We start from the raw sequence: 18,741 nt of genomic DNA on the forward strand, positions 1-18,741 counted from the left end.
TTTTGGTTCATCTGTGTCATTAGCAACCATTTACAGGGATTCCTCATTGGTGATACTGTGGAAAATAAGACTGACACAAGGGCATACCTGAATTTTTGTAGCAAATAATTTTTAAAGTTTTCAATTTCCATTTCAAAGTTTTCAAATTTTCATAGTTTGTACCTCTACTTTTTGTGTCACTACCAATCTTCTGCATAGCAGGTATATACTGGTCTTCCAGAAAAAGAGCAAATTCTACATTAAATGAGTTAAGAAAACTCAAAAGGTGGACACGTCAGAGATGGCAATTATTTAAAATGTTCAGCTATGTCTGCAGAAAGCTGCCTTTAAAATGACCGTTCTTCTTTCCTGTACTAACTCATATCAAAGCAAGCTCTTAAATCAGTGCCAAAAGAAGTGAAAAGAATAATTGTGTTTAAATTTCATTTGACACTGCAAATTCCTCTCACAGTCCCATTCTCAGACTTCACTGCATCCCTTCCAAACAAAAGTCATCTAGTCCAATTGTGCAAGAATGTTTTATAAGGCTGTGAAACCAAGGGTTGGTTAACTACACCCTTTCTACAAACGATGAAGACCGTGGCAGTAATGCTTCATCCGAACTGATGATTCAGGGGGACAGTAGGAGGCAGCTGCTGAATTGCAAACAGAAACATGACTCACCCTCTCTCTGACTTTTAATAAACCCAAACCAAAACAATAATAAGATTAGAAATTACTTTCCCTACCCTCAGAATGGAGGAAGAGAGCGGCAGCTCATCTGTTCTTGCAAAATAGCTAGGTAAGTTTGTTACTGGTGGTACATGGTAAATAAACAGAAGAGTAATGCTCACCAAATAATCATGCCAAAGTAAGGTTTTACCTACTGAGAATAATTCTGAATAAAAGTGAGTTGGGAACTTGGGATTTAGCCTACTGCTATCACAGTAGTAACACCAATAATACTAATAAGTAGTTATTAACAAGGAAAACACAGTGCTAGCGCTTGTTATAAATGGTTAGCTATCAGCAGTGGGAAGCCCATGGTCGTAGTGGGAGCCCAGGGCTGGTTGACCTGCAGGTACTTGGCAAATGGAATGTGGTAGGGACACCACCGCATCTCCTGCCATCAGCAGGCTGAGCGCAAGATGTAAACTACCAGACAGGTAGTACCCAAACAGGGGTAACTGCTTATTCATGGTATTGTAAAGCTTTCTTTCTACCCATTTATCCTCAGTCTGTCAGTGAGGTCCCAGTTTCTCTCTGGGACACAGTTAAGTCCAGAAGGAGCGTGGCGAGCTCCTATTCAGTTCAGTGTAAAACTGAAAAAGCAGTGCTTCTGAGCACTTCTCCACCTGTATTAGGAATCCTTAAATCCCTTCAAAAAAACCAACAACTGAAATCTGTTTTTCCAAATTCAAATCTGATTCTGTTGCCACTCATATCAGTTGGGTCAGCATGCCCACTTGCACCAACACCCAGGTTTTCAGCTTTCCTTGCAAAGAAACAAAGTCCTGGACTGTACCTTCTGCTAACATCAGGAAGGCAGTTTTGGACAGGTAGAGTATCCAAACTTTAGTTTTCTAGAATTGTGCCCGTTAGCAACTAGCCAGAGTTTGGCCCTCTCAATCGGTTCACTGCCTATAAGGATGGCAGTATTATTACATTTAACATCAATCCGAAGAAAAGTAACAAAACAACAGGTTTTGCACATTTCCTGGTACCAAGGGATTACCATTTACTGCTGTTGTTATTTAGAAGTACATATATACATATATGTAGCCTTTTTAATTCTCTGAAAAGAAATGGGAGCTGGATTACACCTGAGCAAGCTAGCCAGACAATTATTAATGTAACTAAAATAATTCATGGTTCATACCACTTTTATGACTTTTTTGTATGGTAAAGATTGATTCATTTCTCTTAGACAGTTGATATGTATATGCATGGTCCAACACTTCTACTTTGCTCCCTGCCACCACAGGAGGACTGGGATAATTTTCACATTTGCACCAGGTCAGGTATGAGGACACTGGTAGCAGTGGCCCTTTTGCTGCCACTGCAACATTTTTTGAGTTCCAAACAACTGAAATGTGGTAGATGCATCCCTGACAGCTTTAACATATTGGGAGAAATGGAACATCTCGGGAAGTTTTAGTTCAAAATTTAGCCAGCATCAGATCTGGCATAATTTTTTTTTTTTCAGAGATGAACATGTGAGTGCTTAGAAGGAAGAACTCCTGGAGACATGTAGTTGTTGAAGTTCACCTCTGATGTCATCTTAGGGCAGCACACTGAAACAACCCACAGGTACAAGGAATGCATAAAGCCTATAAGCTCTTTACCAGGTGGAAAAGCCATTCTGTGACAGCTAAGGATGAGATGAAACAAAAAAGACTAAATTCAACAAAGCACACATATGCACTTTCTGAATGAAGTTAACTGAAATGTCAAGGGAATAATCTGAGTGATAAGCAATATAGTGAGGCACACAGTAAAACCAACTTTCAAGTGTGCTTCCAGTCAGTTTATTGCTTTGAGAAAACATAATTTCAACTGTATTTTTTACACCTGCAAACTAGTTACCTGGATTAGCCTAATACCTAACATGTGCCCTGTTACTTTAGTCTCCTTACCAGTGCTGCCTGGGCTGACACCTGACTTTGGTGCTTAGAGCTCGGGCTCAGGCTGCTGTGTGTTTTGCTTATGGATTGCATCATTCACAATCTTATTTCCTTAGCTTTGCTTTCAGAAATCTATCAACACCCCCCCTCCCCCCCCTTTTTTTTAGCTCTTTTTCTTCTGTAAAATGATACCTGTCATGTCTTGAAGCTCGGTAACTGTCCTTTATGTAAGCCTGCAAATTCTGTTCAAAATTCTTTGAACTTTGTTTAATCCCTTTCTCTGAATTAGCTACTTTTCATTTATAGCCACAATATTTTCCTTATGTTCTATCTCAAATGCTTTGTTTCAGTTAGTAGGACTTTTAATTTCTTACTTTGTTCTTTCTTGTATTTTAAAGTGCTCAAACCTTTCTGATTCTACTTATCATAGCCCTTGCCTTAGACATGCTTTTTTGGAGCCTCAGCTTCTCACTTCATGTATTTTCCAAGAGTTTTTTTATTTCAGTGATTACTGTCCCAATGGGTAGAGTCTCTTCTGGTAAGTAATTTAACCAAAGTTAGGGGACATTTGTGTCACTTGTGAGTTTAGGATTTAATTTCTTTTACCAATAGGCAAATCATCATTAGTTTCTACAGTGAAGATGAAAAGTATGAGCCATTCAAGTTAAACTGAGGGTCTGGAGAGACCATAGTCTTAAAAGCAGTGAATTTAGGAAAAAATGTAAACTTTCTTAGTGTGATGAAACATAATACACTCTTGTGAAATGCATTTCAAAAAATGAGAAGTGCTAATTAATCATGCTTTCAACTTAGTATATGAGTTCACTTTTCAGCTCTGACCTTAACTAAATTAGGTGGCAAACACTGCTTATTACATTACTCTTTAAAAAACATAAATTAAAAAATCTTTATATTTTGCCTTGATGAAGATCATAATGTGAATTTAAACAGTTGTAAAACTCTTCCTTCAATTACATCATTTACTCCTGCAATGACTCCTACTGAAGTCCCTGGGAGTAAGGGAATAAACCACCCAGCCCATGAGCAGGGACAGTTGCTACTCTTGTTCTTGCCATAGCTCTGTCTTGCCTGATATCCTGCTTTGTCTCTGCCAGGTTTTTTATGAAAATGAATTATCCTTTGTCAGTATGTTGTTGTTAATTTAAATAATTCTTAGCAGATTAGTGAGACACAGGTTTTCTCTGCAGAAATCCTGCTGATTAGACTCTGGCATACTGAACATCCAGTTATTATTTTGCTTTTAAAGACCATTTCAAAGTAATGCCTTGAATAACCAGTAGACTCTTCTAAAAAAAGGTAAAACACTTGCTACCTCCAGTATCCTAGAACAGTGGTTGCTTTCATGCAGTCTAAAATTTTAATTTTTCCACAACTTGTATGCCTTGTGGGTCTGGTAAGTTTTGTTTGTTTGTTTCATATATTGACATTCCAAACTCTCAGGTAGCTGTTCCTCTTTATTCCAAAACAAAGCAAATGGTACAAAAAAAAAAAAAAGAAAAACCCAACAAAAAACAAAAAAAAGAAAAAAAACCAAACCAAAAACCAAGAAGGTTTGAGATTAGTAATCTCCTCATGTTCTGAGCAAACAAAAGTGATGCAGGAAAATAACTCTTCAATAAGATGCCTCAGCTTCTGTAATTGCTTTCTTTAGGCCTTTCTGATCTAACATAATCACTGTTGTGTAAGCCTTTTACTTCTGATGGACTTACTGATTTTTTTTTTCACTAGCTCTCAGCTTCTGATAAACCCTTCAATTCATGCCCCATCTTCCTGTTTCTGATATGCAGAACACATGTCAGAACAACTGCCCTAACTAGAGATGAAAAATAGTGAGAGAAACTGCAAGATGTAAGAAAGAAGTACAAACACGAATACAGTATGAGCTTTAGAATGTTAAAACTGAGAATCTAGAGATTCAGTTGTCATGTAAATGAATCTGAGATATTTTTTTTTTTTGTTCTTGTTAATATAAAATTCTTTGGGTTGTAAAAGATTCAATGAACACATGGCTGTTTCTCATTAGTGGTGGCTGTCACTAAAATGAATATGTTGCTGAGTGTTCAGTTTCTGGGAAACGTGGTTGAAACATGAGCAGCTCTCTCAATGCAGAGCTCCGAGTCAGATGTTTTCAGAGGGGATGTTCCCCATTAAGTAATGACAGAGAACCATACGGAACACATTACAAATCGAAATACTGATTGATGAAGTGCCTGTGGTCAGCTTTCTACAGAAATGAGAATTTTGAACGTATTATCACGTCAGCATGGAACTGATCTCACGTACAATTGCATTCTGTTCTCATTTCTTTTTTGCTTTGCAGTCTCACACGTGCTGTTCCAGATCACGTTTATAGCCAGCAGAACCTCGGACTGAAGGAAATAAACCATCAGGTTTGAGCTCTGGTGTTTCATTGTTTTAGCCCAGTTCACAGAAGCCCAGTAAGTCTGAGTTTGTTCTGGTAAGCTGTAAGTTCTAAGTAAGTTCTGGTTTATAGCTGGTAAGCTATAAACTCTTTCTCCGTGTAGCAGACTTCTCCCCTCCTTCCCAAGAGCCAGGAGAGGGGCCTTGGAGATTGCTGGAGCATGCCAGCACTGGGGAGGGAGAACTGGGATCACCTGGTAAGGTAGGGTAGGTCCTGTGCAGGTTTGAATGTATAGACTAAATGCTCCACTTTGCTTTCCCAAAAGCAGATGCTTTGCTTTTCCCACTTAGCTCATTTGCAGTTCAGTGAGGAAAATCAACTGGTTAATGCTGACTTCAGGGCAAGATTGCTTGGTTTGTTTGCATTCAAGTTACTTATTACTCTAGCTTCAAGTTCAGGTTTGTTTCAGATACAGTGACCTCTCCTGTTTTACACAGAAAGCAAATAGGGCTGGTCATACAAAATGTGTATAGCTATTCACTGTGTACACAGATTGCAAGTGAATGCACGTCTGAGTCACAGCACATTTAAAGAAAAATATATGGTCAAATGGTAAATTTAGAAACTGAGGTCAAAGTATCTAGCTCTTTTTTTGCCAAATGTTTCTTAAATGGTGCTTCAGTAAAAGCCTGAGCAGGAATAGACTGAGACACATATTTAGCACAGTGTTATGAACACTTGAGTATTTCTGTTTCTGAGATCACAGCATGATATTATTACAGTGTTAAGGCACATCAGGTATGAGAGCCAAGTCTTGCTTATGCCTTTGCTAATGGAAACTCATTCAAGTGAATAGAGTTGCTTGGTTTACATTAGCACAGCTGAGGCCACAGGTTGGCCCAGTACCTAAAAACCCGAATATAAGGGGAAGTAAAATCAGATGTCTACTGTGCCTAGAAATGTGAACGGTGGACTGGGTCTAAAGAGAAATATCAGGCATTGCATTAATTACATGGATAAATTTTAGGGTCTAATTTTTCATAATCGCTGATTTCAGACAATCAGAACCTGATTACTCAGAATTGTTACGAATACACAGCCCTTAGCTGAATTGTCTTAAAACTAAATCTTTGAGGCTTACAGCAAAAATTGTAAGTCTCCTAGCCTTCTTAAATTCATGTGAGGTTGTTTTTTTTTCTTTTTTGAAGAATCAGCTATGGCAAACTGTTTTCCAAGGATCTAATTTCCACCCTTCAGACCTCTACCTTCAGATGTTCTTGAAAACGCAGAACAAATGTACCTTGCTGATAAGCAGTTTGTTAGTTTTCACTTTGTATTTATTCATGGCAGAAGTCTGTATTGGTAAATAGGCAAACAATAGTGTTTAAGTGCTTAATTAATTCAAAGGATAAATAAATGTAGAATAAAATGAGGAAACGTATACAAGCAGCTGTTCAAGGATATCAGATCTTAAGCTATCCATAACATTTTTTCATAATTATTTCAGTGTTCTTCCTCTGTTATTAAAAAATATAATGCAGACATTATAATGATCAGTAATTAGCTGAGATTCTACTACCTTCCTGATATTTTTTCATGAATTACTTAAAGTCTTTTTGATAATGGTGGATAGTCATTGGCAACAGACACAGACTTTTAATGGGGCTGAAGGGCTTCATGGCAGGAGGAATGCTAGGAGAGCTGCAACCATCATTCAGATCACCTTCCTTATGTACAGTTTTCTTACCATACGAGAAGACCCTACCAGTCTTCATGGCTGAGCTTCCTCCATACCTTTATACCAGAGCTGTGAGCTCTGTTCTCAGAAAAGATTGTTGCTTTTTACTTTTGGTACCATCCAGAATGCAAGTCTGGGCTTAGATGGGTGTTGTAGTTTAACCCCAGCTGGCAACTAAGTCCCACACAGCTGCTTGCTCACTCAGCTCCCTCTGTTCCTGAGGGATGGGGAGGAGATTCAGCAAAAACTTAAAACTTCTGGGTTGAGATAAGAACAATTTCATAATTACAATTGTTATTATAATTATTATATTTTAATGAGAGAGAGGGAGAAAGGAATAAAAGCCAAAAGGAAAAAAAATCAAAAAACCCTCAAGTGATGCTCATTACAATTGCTCACCACCTTCCGACCAGTGCCCAGCCAGTACTCAAGCAGCAATTGGCAGGCTTCGACCGACTCCTCACAGTTTATGTACTGAGCATGACATCATATGGTATGGAATATCTCTTTGGCCAGTTCGGGTCAGCCGTCCTGGCTGTGTCTCAATTTCTTGTGCCACTCCAACCTTCTTGCTGGCAGGGCCTGCAAGACTGAAAAATCCTTGACTTAGTATAAACATTACTTAGCAACAAATGAAAACATCAGTATGTTATCAACATTATTCTCATACTACAAATCTAAAACACAGCCTTGCACAAGCCACTGAGAAGAAAATAAACTGTGTGTGATACTGAAACCAGGACAACTGGGCACAGATCAGGAAAGACTCACTGAGCTGGTATCTGGCATGAGCTTCAGATCTCATGTTATCCTGTAAGTCTTGGAGGATCAAATACTCCAGAGTCCTCACTGAGACGGCTTCGCCCAGCCTAAAATGAGCAATAGGAGCCATTCTTACTGGGACAAGAGAGCAGCTCAGGTAAGGAGAGGGAAATGTTGACGGCATATTCTCAAATCTTGTGTGAATCTCCAGAACTGTCAGCATGAGATATTCCCATAGTACTCTGTTTGGCCTGGGACAGATGACTGAGTCTTTGGTGCCAGAAAAGATTAGTACTGGACAACTGGGTGCCAGCTAGCATAGGCACACAACCACGTTTCTGGCAGTGTATCCAGACAATCGGTTTTATGACTTCTAGACTTGTTCTGCAATGGCATGAAGCAAGGGTTCCCTGTCTCCTAAAGCTGCTCAAACCAGGGCTGAGCAGGCTTGTCACACAAACCCATGGCCATGCATTTGAGCTGCCCTCCTGAGCTGGAGCTAGCACTGATGTGAATGCATGGTGAACAAGCTTAGAGAGAGATCAGTCAAATGGGTTTTCTGCAGGCCAAGGCCACATTTTTCCTTCTAGCACCAGGCACCATCAATCTCATAGACTATAACAATGCACTTGAGGTTTTCCCATGGATCAGATAAAACAAGGAAATTCCTCTTTCTGCTTCCACTGAAAGTTTCTAAGCTTCTGGTGGGACCTAAATCAGGGAATTAAAAATCTAGATATTATTGAATTTATGTTCTCCAGGACTCAGTTTGTTCTTGTATACATGAAGATAACAGCATCATTTTGTCTGAGATAAAAAAGCTCAGACATCATTATATATATTGCTGTAGCTGTTCTTACTATTTTCCACAAGTATAGGTTATGGAGAGAGAAGATTTGCCAATATAATTAGCATTATTACAGATTTCTGTTTCTTTTTGTTACTGTATCTTCAGAATGGCTTTGTCTGATTCTGTTCCTTTGAGGAGGATTGCTTTATCTTTTTAAGTTGCCAATTCTTACACATTTCATCAGTCTTAAAAATAATATTTTCAAAATGCTCAAGTAACTTAAGACCTTGTCTCTTTCTCAGATGTGATCTGGTGCTTACATGTAGGCCTGGAAATGCTATTACCTGCCAAAATTCTAGTGAAACTGGTGTGATATAGACATCTAAGACTTCTGAGACTTTTGGCCCTTTTGGTCTCCTATAGAAGATCTGGCACCAGTACAACCATTTAGGTTACTGGTATGTGTTATTATTGAAAAACATCCCAGTACAACCACATTTATAGACATAAAGACATCTGATGTTGTTGCTTCCCTGTACTGCTGTTTCCTTTCTAGATTGAAATAGGTGATACTTCTAAGAGTGCCAGTGTAACTGCATCAATATTAAATGTTGCATTAACTATATCTGACATCTTGTTGAAAGTTGTGATATAGGCTCCTAAGTGCTAGTCTGTTTTGAAACCAAGTTTTAAGGTCTAATTCCACAAAACTTCTTTGCTGTCTTTGTAGATTGGGGCATTTTTTTATATTTGACTCTCCTGAAATTTTTCACAGTTCGGTTTATGCTGCCAAATAAGATCAGGATTCAGACTTTGGGTAGGACTTTGGGTATTGTTATTTCTGTCTCATAATAACGATATGACAAGGATTAGGAACATTGTGAATGTAGAGTAAGGCTTGCAGCTTTTGGAGCAGAACTAGCTTTCACCAGAAGTGAGTCCGTGTTTAAGTTGCAGTTCTTTTATGGGGCTTATTTTGAGCTTCCTTAGAATTTGTGAGCAGTCATCTGAGAACTAATCAGCATGGCTGCCTAAAATGTAAGCAAAAGTTTTTAGATGTGGTGGGCAGATCAGATTGGATATGAGTTCTAAGAATGCACAAAATTAAGTCAGCTTTATTTAGCAACAGAATGGTTACTGCAGAGTGGTAGAACCACACGTGACTTGTCTCCAATATTGCAACACCATTAACCAGAGAGATTGGACACAGAGATGACTGTTCTTGGCCTTGCTATGAATACCAGTAAGATGTCTAACCATTGCCAGTCATGCTGTTTCTCAGCTCATGTGTTAATCATATACAGAAAAAAAATAAAAAAAAATAAAAAAAAATCAAAATTCTGGTTTTCCCTACTGTCACACTGAGTAGCACCTAACTTGCAGCTGGTGGATTTCCACAGGCCACTCCAGGACTCCTCCCATCAGAACACCACACCTGGTTAATCATGTCTGGCCATCAGGTAGTAACTTTGGGCCTACTGGTTCAATGGGAAAACTGGTTTGGACCCAAGCTTCCCTATGACTGTCACAGTCGCAGTGTCTCTGTATCATTCATATATTGATCTCCAGTCTCTGTCCCATTACAGTATTGATTATCTAACATTAATAATTACTTTTTTTTTTTTAGTACCATGGAGTTTCCACTACCTTTTGCTTTTCTGGAATCATGTGGGACACCCACTCCTAAAAGAATCCCCAGACCCCTTCTTTTTATGTCCATCTTCTCTGTATGGTGCAAACCCATCTTTGCTAGAAGGGCCAGCAGTTGTTGAAACCTCATCATGCATTATACAGTTATATTTCTTTTTATCCCTCTGGGGTTTTTTTTGCTGAATTGTCTGATTACTGAAAAGCATGAAAGACAGAAGGAGAACATTAAGCAAAGGTGGACTTCTTTCTTTTTCTCAGGGCCACTCAGCTCCCAAGAGATCTGAAACAAGAGTCCCACTTCTGAGTCCCACAGCAAGAGTGTGTTTTTCTGTAAATGCTCTCTCATTCTCTCTTGGTCTCACTTGCTTTAAAGCATACATCTGACACAAATTAATCTGCAGGGTTTTTAGTCATTTCCCATCCGCTGCTAGGGCAAATTAGACTTGCTGATGTTGTTTTGGCCTAACCCTGAAGCAGCATGAAAGGAATGGCCCAGAGGGAGAGCGAGCATGTTCTCCTTGGCTCTTCTTCCCTGTACTCTCTGGCCTGTTTAACAAAAAAATGAGTTCAATTGGCCTGAAAGGCACTGGGAGATTGAAAACCCCTCTGTAGTACCTTAAAGAACCAAAATTACTTAATTAATGTGGAGGCCATTATGTGCGGTTACCGTATGAATAAGTGGACTGCCTGAGTTACAGAGCAGGAAAGAGGAGAGGATATCTGAGGTCAGCCTTGTCAGGGTAAAGGAATCCTAAACAATGAGGGCATTGGTTTAAGATTTGAGGAAGAATTTGAAAAAAAAGGCCCTGAGAGTGAAATTAAATGAAGCATGGGAGAGTATTAGTGGAGATTAGCAGTGCTGTGAAGGAACCCAGAGCAGACTGCCAATCGCCCCTAAGCACAGGCAGCTTTAACTGGGCTGCTGCAGACAGGAATTAGGCAGTACACTGCTGGAGTTTGACTGAAAAGTATTTTCTTGAGCAATGTTAAAGAGTTTCTTTTCCATCCCCCCTCTCTTTCATTGACTTCTGAAAGTGAACATGCCCCTTTCGGCTGCATTTATTTTTTTTTTAACCAGGCAGACTTATGACAGAAGTAGAAAAAACAGAGTCAAGATTTTAAAAGCACTCTGGCACTCTCAGTGTGAATGTGAGATTCACTTAGTAGCAAAGGTTGTCATTGTGAACATACTGCTTCAGATGTGAAGAGGACAAAGCCTACTGAAACTAATTAAATTAATGGCTGTGTTTATAGTTGAAGTTGGTGAAGAAACTGATGACATGCATTTGTTCACATATAGAATAAATGGATGGTTACTTGTTTAGTGAAAATTAGATTATTTTTCTGAAATATAAATACTTACAGTGATGTAAATTTTTCAGAATTCTTTGATGCTATTTTGAGATTTTTCTCTCTGGAGTTTATCTTATTAGCCGTGCTTTCTAGAAAGCAGTACCTGTGGTAGAACAAGCATCCACAGGACAAGAACCAGCTGAAGGCTGGCATATTTCAGAAGATTTTGGCTACAGTATTTATTTTGTCGACTTTCGTTTCATTCACTTTTTTTTTTGAAAGAGTATTCACTGATGTGTTCTGGAGCAACAATCCTGACTGCTAGATATGAATTCCTAGCACTTTTCTTACCAGCTACAAAAAAAAATTGTTGCTAAAAGCAAGGGGAGAGAAAGTGAATCATCCCTCTGAAAATACTTCTATTGTGTGTACGTTTTCCAGAAGACAATGGACTAGATCTTGAGTAACATTTGCAGAGCTATCCACAGAATCCCAAGTTGAGACCTGCCAGAGCTTTTAGCAATTCAGGGATCATATTTAGACCACATCCTTCAGTTATAACTAATGAACCCAGTTGACTGTATGGATTGGTAGTGTCTTACAGCCTTGGAGAATAGTCATTCAGTGCTTTGGTGTTAAATGCTGCTGTACGGTGATATGCAACAGCTGGTTGTATGGACATAATCTTAATATCCATCTTTGGAAAGCAGCATTGTATCCTTCTTTACCTCTTTATTCCTAAAGACTGAAAGTAATCTTGTATTTTACAACAGTAACTCTCAGTCACTGGGGCTTAGCCTTCCAAGGCAGCTCTGGAGGTGGCAAGAGAACCTGTGTGCCTAAACTGCCTCTGAGGAATGAACTGAAAAGCTTAAGTTGCCTAGTGAAGAAGCATACTTAAAACTTCACTGGTTCATGTCCCTAAAACATTTAGGTGCCTCTGGGAAGGGGGTGGGAGTGGAGCCCTGACTGTTAATAATACTAATAGTTTTCAAGTAACACTGAAATTGAAACACTGACTGGTGTTTTAAATTGAAGTGAATTGGTGGGATCCACACAAATGGTGCTTCACTGCATATACTGCATTTCAGAAGCAGATTGGATGACATTTTCCAATGTTCCCTCTGCAGCAATTGTTTCATTCCTCTGCAAAAGAACAATTTAAGTAATTGAATTTTCCCTCAGGATAGGAAAAAATTACCACCCTCCCAGCCTCGTTTTTGTTTTCCCTTCTATTAATTTAATTGAAACCAAAATTGTTTGAAATATTAAATACCATTGGAGGCCTCCCATTACTAAGGCTAGAGCTGTGTGGGAAATGCTTTTCTAACCTGCAAAACTTTTGCATTTTCCTGAACATTCCTGTTCTGCTCTGAGATAAAACCAAGCCCCTTTAAAGGCAGGAGTACGTGTGCTTCTGTTTATGTATGGGTGTTAACATTATGAGAGTGGTGTGTAACCCCCTGAAGTTTCAACTTCAAAATACCTTCCTTTTTTTTTCCTGACCAAAGAAAACAAAAAGAAAAAATAAGAAAAAAGTGAATTGTTCCATGATTTCATTCTCTATCCAGAGCATGAGCAGGCTTGTTAGCAGGGCACTGCCTTTCAGCTGAGTACTCTGCAGGTTAATATAAAGGGCATCAGAAGTCTGAAATTAGTAGGAACCAACACAGAGCATGGCCCCACAAGTGCTTAGCCAGACTGCCTTCCAAACATACCTTGCAGACTGGCTGAGCAAGAATTAAATTCCCCTTGGAAAGCAATGTTGCTTTGGGAGACTTGTGACTCACTAGTCACCTGGTCTGTAGCTGTCATGCAGGACTTCCCTGGTAGTTTTCCAAGCTGGGCCTGACTAATATGTTCTGCCTGGTCTAATGAAGTGCATGCATGTGGCTTAAGCTGGACTTTGCAGCGAAGCAGAGGACGTGCGTTCTGGCAGTCAGCTGCGGGCCCAGCTGAGGGGCAGAACTTTACCTGTTGTACCAGAGATGAGGCCAGTCCCACATCATGGCATGTGAATTTAAGACACAGCAGAAACAGGTCAGGAAGCCCTCCAGACAAAACCCCTGACCAAACCTGTTTTGTGTTTCCGCAATATTATTGTTTTTTTACATAAAAAAGAAAATCACACCATATAAATGAGAAACAAAGATAGGGTTGTTTTTTGCTTAACTCTAGAGCTAAAAAAGCTGACGGAGGAATAGCACGCCCTTTAAACAGCCTGCATTGCTTCTGGTAACAGTAACATATGTGATACTCCTGCTAGTTCTGAATTGACCATGGAGTTACTCAACATATCCTCCTGTATTGCAGCACTGATTGCTCAACATATGGCCTAAATAGAGTTCACAGCTGAGTGTGACTTTCTGTTAATGTAATGTATAATGACTAAATTTTGCCAAGTATTAATCTAATCAGCACTGGAGGACACGTTTAGTTAAGAATGCTTTTTTTCTAAACATGTTGCAGGCAATATATTCCTGAACCATAAACTGTCCTTGTTTCTCCACTCCCATCTGAATAAAACACAGTAACTTTTTATTGAAAGATTTTTGTGTTACTTCAAACAGACTTTAACCCTGACACTGCTTCTTAATGAAATCTAATTACAGAAATGTGATTTCATTTTGAGAGGTTTTCTGCTGTCCTTGCCAGTTCATAGCAATTAGAAATCCTTTCCCTCTGAGCTCACATAGAAGAGAGACTCATATTACTTAAACTTTCAAGTCGCCTTTTTCATGTGTGAACCACAAATATATTAACTTTCAATGATTCACAAATTAAGCTAATAAAAATAAAAGCAGGGAGGCTGGTAGCTTCATACTTTCTAAGAGTTTGGGAAGGTTTTGTTGTGTTGGGTTTTTTTATTTATTTTAAAAAACTGGAAACCAAGTAAAGTCTCAAGAAAAAATGAGCAAAAACTACATAGTTCTTTTAAAGAATTCAGAATAACTAATCCATTATTAAGATTCCTTTTATTGGCTGGTGTTCCTTGTAATCGGTTAAACTACTTAAGGAAGTATTTCAATGCAATCATTAGCATAGAAAGCTTGTTTGTGCCTTTTGATCATTGATGCTGTCAGGGAAGAAGTTGGATTTTATTATTCTTGAGAAGGATGAGTAGAGTTCTGACTGCCATCCATGCTTCTTGCTTGTAACATAATATATCTAAGATCCTTAAGTTGCATATAGATATCATCTTACTTCCTCTCATCAAATGTTTTCATAATAAATGCCCTTTTTGTACTATTTATTATACACTATCCAGTGAGCTCCTTGGGAATCAAATAATTTAGAACTAAGGGGGAAAGAACACATTCTCTTTTTTGTTGACTATGTGGACTATATTATGCCCTCGAGATAAATACTAGCTTTGGGATTTTAATGAAGTATCTGACTTTCTATGATTCAGTGTGAATAGTTGTAGGAGCTAAATCATCTGCCATCTGGATTTCATCTGTTCATATTTGACCTAGGTCAACAAGGTCTACCAGAGTAGGGATAAAGAGGTATTTATGCAAAGAAATGCATCAGCTAGTTTTGGTTTGGCAGGTTTACCAGCACGTTCTTTTGCTATGAAAATTGAGAAGAAATCCTCTCAGGTAAAGCTTTCCTATGTTTCTAGTGCTTCCAGCCTTGAGACACTGTTGCCTTACTGGATTTTGCTTTTGGTTCTCTCAAATCAGCCCAGAGGTGAGATGCTTGCCATGAAGAATGTCAAATTAAAAGCTGGCTGGTCTGAGAACACTTTAAGAGTACCCAAAATAGTCCATGGCATTTGTCACAGGCTAAATTCATTCTTAGTAGTGAGCAAGTACTGTAGCAGTGCTTGGTCCTTAGTGACACCTGGTAGCAGAAATCAAGGGATTCTAGTTTTTAGCCTAAATTGCTTAGAAACTATAATTATACTGTCATGGATATGTAGTTGTACCTTTTCTGGACTGAAACCAGTGAGAACTTCATACTAAAGAAATCCATTATGGGTGCACACGTGAAGCTGAAATTTTGATCGGGAGAGAAACTGTACCATTTGTAGAGTCCTCCTGTCCTGGGTAGTGGCCAACAGTCAAGCTGACTTTGAAAAGTCTGTCAAAGGTACTGTCAAAACATTCTTTGTTAGGTAGTACAGGGACATTTTATGTTAATATGCTTCGGAGTGAGGCTAGAAAGTAGTTTTTAAAAACACACTTGTTACTGATTTCAAAACTGTGTTTGGTGAATCATTAGCTCACGTTGTCCTCATAGGTAATCCCCATTATTTGGGCTGACTTTTAAAATGCTGATGGGAGCACACCCACATAAGCAGAGCTGAGCGAATAATGAAACAGTGAATAATTTATCTGATACATTTTAGTTACTTTCAGGATGTTTGCAAGAAAATTGATTTGGAAGGGTTAATATTTTACATTGATAAACAACTACTAAGTCCTGGAAATAAAAGCTGTGCTGTCTAACTGCTCTCTGCCTACGTGTGCGCACATGCAGCTCTGGCACGCAGGCTGGCAGATGCAAACGAAACCTTCCATTCTGGAAAGCCATGTCTGCCACTCTCCCCCTCCCCCAAACCCTGCTTTCTGCTGATATGTTTGCCAGTAAAACCCAACCCTGCGAACATTTGCAGACACCAGCCACAAAAACAGGCCAGGCATAGCAACAGTTAAAGATTAATAAAAAAAAAAAATATATATATATTAAGAGCCACAGAAAATAGGTGGGGTTTGTTGTTTGGTTTTTTTTTTTTCCCCTCTCAGCTGTCCCCTTAGGAGCATTTTACTGGGAAGGAAAGTAATTTAGTTATCACACTGCTGTTATAGGGTGCTGAATGTTTGATTTAGGCAAAACTTACAAATTTGGTTCCTTATTTCTGCTTACACACACTTCATAATGTCTTTCAGAGAAGGCTTTTTAAAAGGCTTTTGAGCCATTGTAACTAAATTGCATTGAAAAGTTCGGGCACCGTCATTCAGTTTCCAGTCATGGCCACTGCAATTTAGACCGTAAAGGAAAAGAAACCTGAGGAGGGAGGCTGTTTCAGAATGAAAAGCGTGATGGCTGCCCACTCTCAACTATTTAGTCAGAAGTCTTGTTTAACAGTGTCCTGAGTTACAGGAATTCTGCATTTAGCAGCCAGTTCCCTCCACCCCCTCCGCCCCATGTATGCGGAAAGCCTCCATCAGAAATCATGGGGAGAAGAGAGTTCCACGAGGTGAGTGGGAGGTTATCCCTTATTATAAACGTATTATACTAGCACTTTATTTCGAACCCTTTTGCTCACATGCATGATTTGTGCAATATGCTCCTTGACTATCTATCTGACCTGTGAACTTATGTGGTGAGGAGGAAATTCCTGGCTTGGGGAAGTGGCTATGGTATTAATTCATATAAAGTTCCTATGTTAGTCAGAACAAAAGATAATGCTTAACTTGCTGACTGCTCAGGCCTCTGATTCTGTAATGTACAGAAAAGTAGATACACACTGCACGCTTATCAAAGAGGGATTAAAGTTGCGTATCTAAAGCGTTGGGACAATTCTCTCTGGACCCAGCTGCATTAGTTACCATCAGCATAGCAATAAATAAGTCTTTTAATATAGATGAGAAAATGTTAGAAAACTTTACTACACCTTGAAAACACATTTGTGGGCCTAAAAAGTTTCTTCTGACTATACCATCTGGCCCAAAAAGTTTCTCTCTCACTGTACAAACCCTGCCTTAGCAGTATCCCAGGTTATCACTTCTAAAGTCTCCTTGCAGAGCAGGATATATGTCTCCATGTGTTTCAGCACTGGAAAGCCCCAGTTTTGAGTGGGAGCCATAATTAACACTACTACAACTACATCTCAACAGCTTTCTGTGCAAGGGAACCCGCTGTCTTTAGTTCAGTCTTGATCTCTGTGCCTAAATTAAGGGCTAACATTAATTTGGATCCAGAGTGAACATGGTTGTCTTACCCTCAATGAATTCCAAACAGTAACACCTTTCCATCACTTTCCTAGGTAACCTCATACATAACTTTCCTGTTCATTTATTGTTCCTCCCAAAAGTGTAAAAAGAAGTTGTTAAATGGAATTCTTCAGAATAAAATCAGGACTTCTACTCAGTCTGAAGCATTACAGCTTCAAATCCTAAAGGTGGTTTGCCCTTTTTCGTGGCCTGAGCTTAAAGAGTGTATACATGTCCAGATTACTTTTATTAAAAAAGCAGGTTAGACTGCAGATGCATTACTTGGAAGAAACATAACAGTCTGAAAATGTGCAGTGTCCTGCCCGTACATTGCTTGTCCTAAGGTAGCAAATCTGGCATCTTAAAAGGCAGTATGTGAATTTTGTGAATTTGATAGGTTTCTCTGTTTAATTAAAGGAAATTATTTTGCTAAATTGCAGCTTTTCTGGCTGATAGAGCTGCAGCTGTCACACAAGAATTTCTGCTTAATGGCTATTTGAAGTAGGTGTTGAATTATTTTATGTTCTTATTTCAGTGTGAGATTTCTATTTTTAAGAAATAATTAGACAGTGGTTACATTCTGTACTGTTATATTTATTACCACTTTAAAACTTTGACTTAATCAAATTTTTGTAGTCTCATAGGAATTATCAGGGTGATTTATGCTGCTTTATGTTCTGTAACTAGTAACAGACACTGGTCCACATCTCCCTTCTGTGCTCTGAGCACTTGATATGTGATGCTTTTTTAGCTGGCTTGGTTTTGTGCTGTCCTGAACAAATATTTCCGCAGTTGTCTACCACTGGATTTAACACCATCAGTGTAACACCTGATACTGTCCTGACTTGCACGGATCACTTTCAAGGCTTAGAGTCCCTGGCTACTTTTCTCCCACAGTTTACCAGGCCATTTTTGTAATATCAGTCTTGGAAACGTATCTGGACCCAAACTGCTTCTTTTCAGACACTTTTGAGTGGTCCCAGTGATGAGCTGGCAGAAGCAATCACACCGTGCAATAGAAAATCGGTCCAGAAGGTGCATTTGACAAAATGGTATTTTAAAAAATTCTCTTTTTCCCATGTCCAACTGCCTCATCATGTCTGTTTGGCTACATCCTTGTAATCTAATGAAACTGCTAGATTAAATATTTGCAATGAATAATTCAAACCCCTCTGAATTCCCCAGCTCTTTACCTTCCCCACAAATTTCCAAATTATTTGAAGAAATAGATTTACTCCGTGGTACTGTTTAGCAGTCCAGATGCACCAATCCCAAGCTGAAATGGTTATGTTTCAGGAGGAATGTAACTGTTGAAAGTACATGATTATTATTTTCAGTGAGCATCTTTATTTCATTGAGGATGAAGAGAAATAAGAATATAAATTTGGGTTTACATTTTGAGTTATGTATGAGGCTTAAAAATTAACAGGGAAAGTTGTGAGTCTGGTTAATATCACAAGAGAGGATCTGTATCAAGATCTTTTCAAGCAAGTCACAGCTAAAATTATTATCATGTTCATTGCTTTTCTGTTACAGCTTTTCCATGTCTTTGAGTGCAGTAAGGATAGGTTGAGAGTTGC

At 38.9% G+C, this 18,741-nt stretch overlaps 1 long non-coding RNA gene across 1 annotated transcript in view; it reads left to right on the forward strand.

The window, feature by feature from the left end:
* The window catches only part of LOC114015296 (uncharacterized), a 139,969-nt gene that overhangs the window by 55,752 nt on the left and 65,476 nt on the right, over positions 1-18,741 (forward strand). Inside the window, exons 4-5 of the long non-coding RNA XR_003559145.2 lie at positions 2,186-2,289; positions 4,945-5,014. This is a non-coding gene — a long non-coding RNA (uncharacterized LOC114015296). The remainder of the gene's footprint in view (positions 1-2,185; positions 2,290-4,944; positions 5,015-18,741) is intronic.

The sequence above is a fragment of the Falco cherrug genome, chromosome 13 (genome assembly GCF_023634085.1).
Source record: "Falco cherrug isolate bFalChe1 chromosome 13, bFalChe1.pri, whole genome shotgun sequence".
Classification (NCBI taxonomy): domain Eukaryota; kingdom Metazoa; phylum Chordata; class Aves; order Falconiformes; family Falconidae; genus Falco; species Falco cherrug.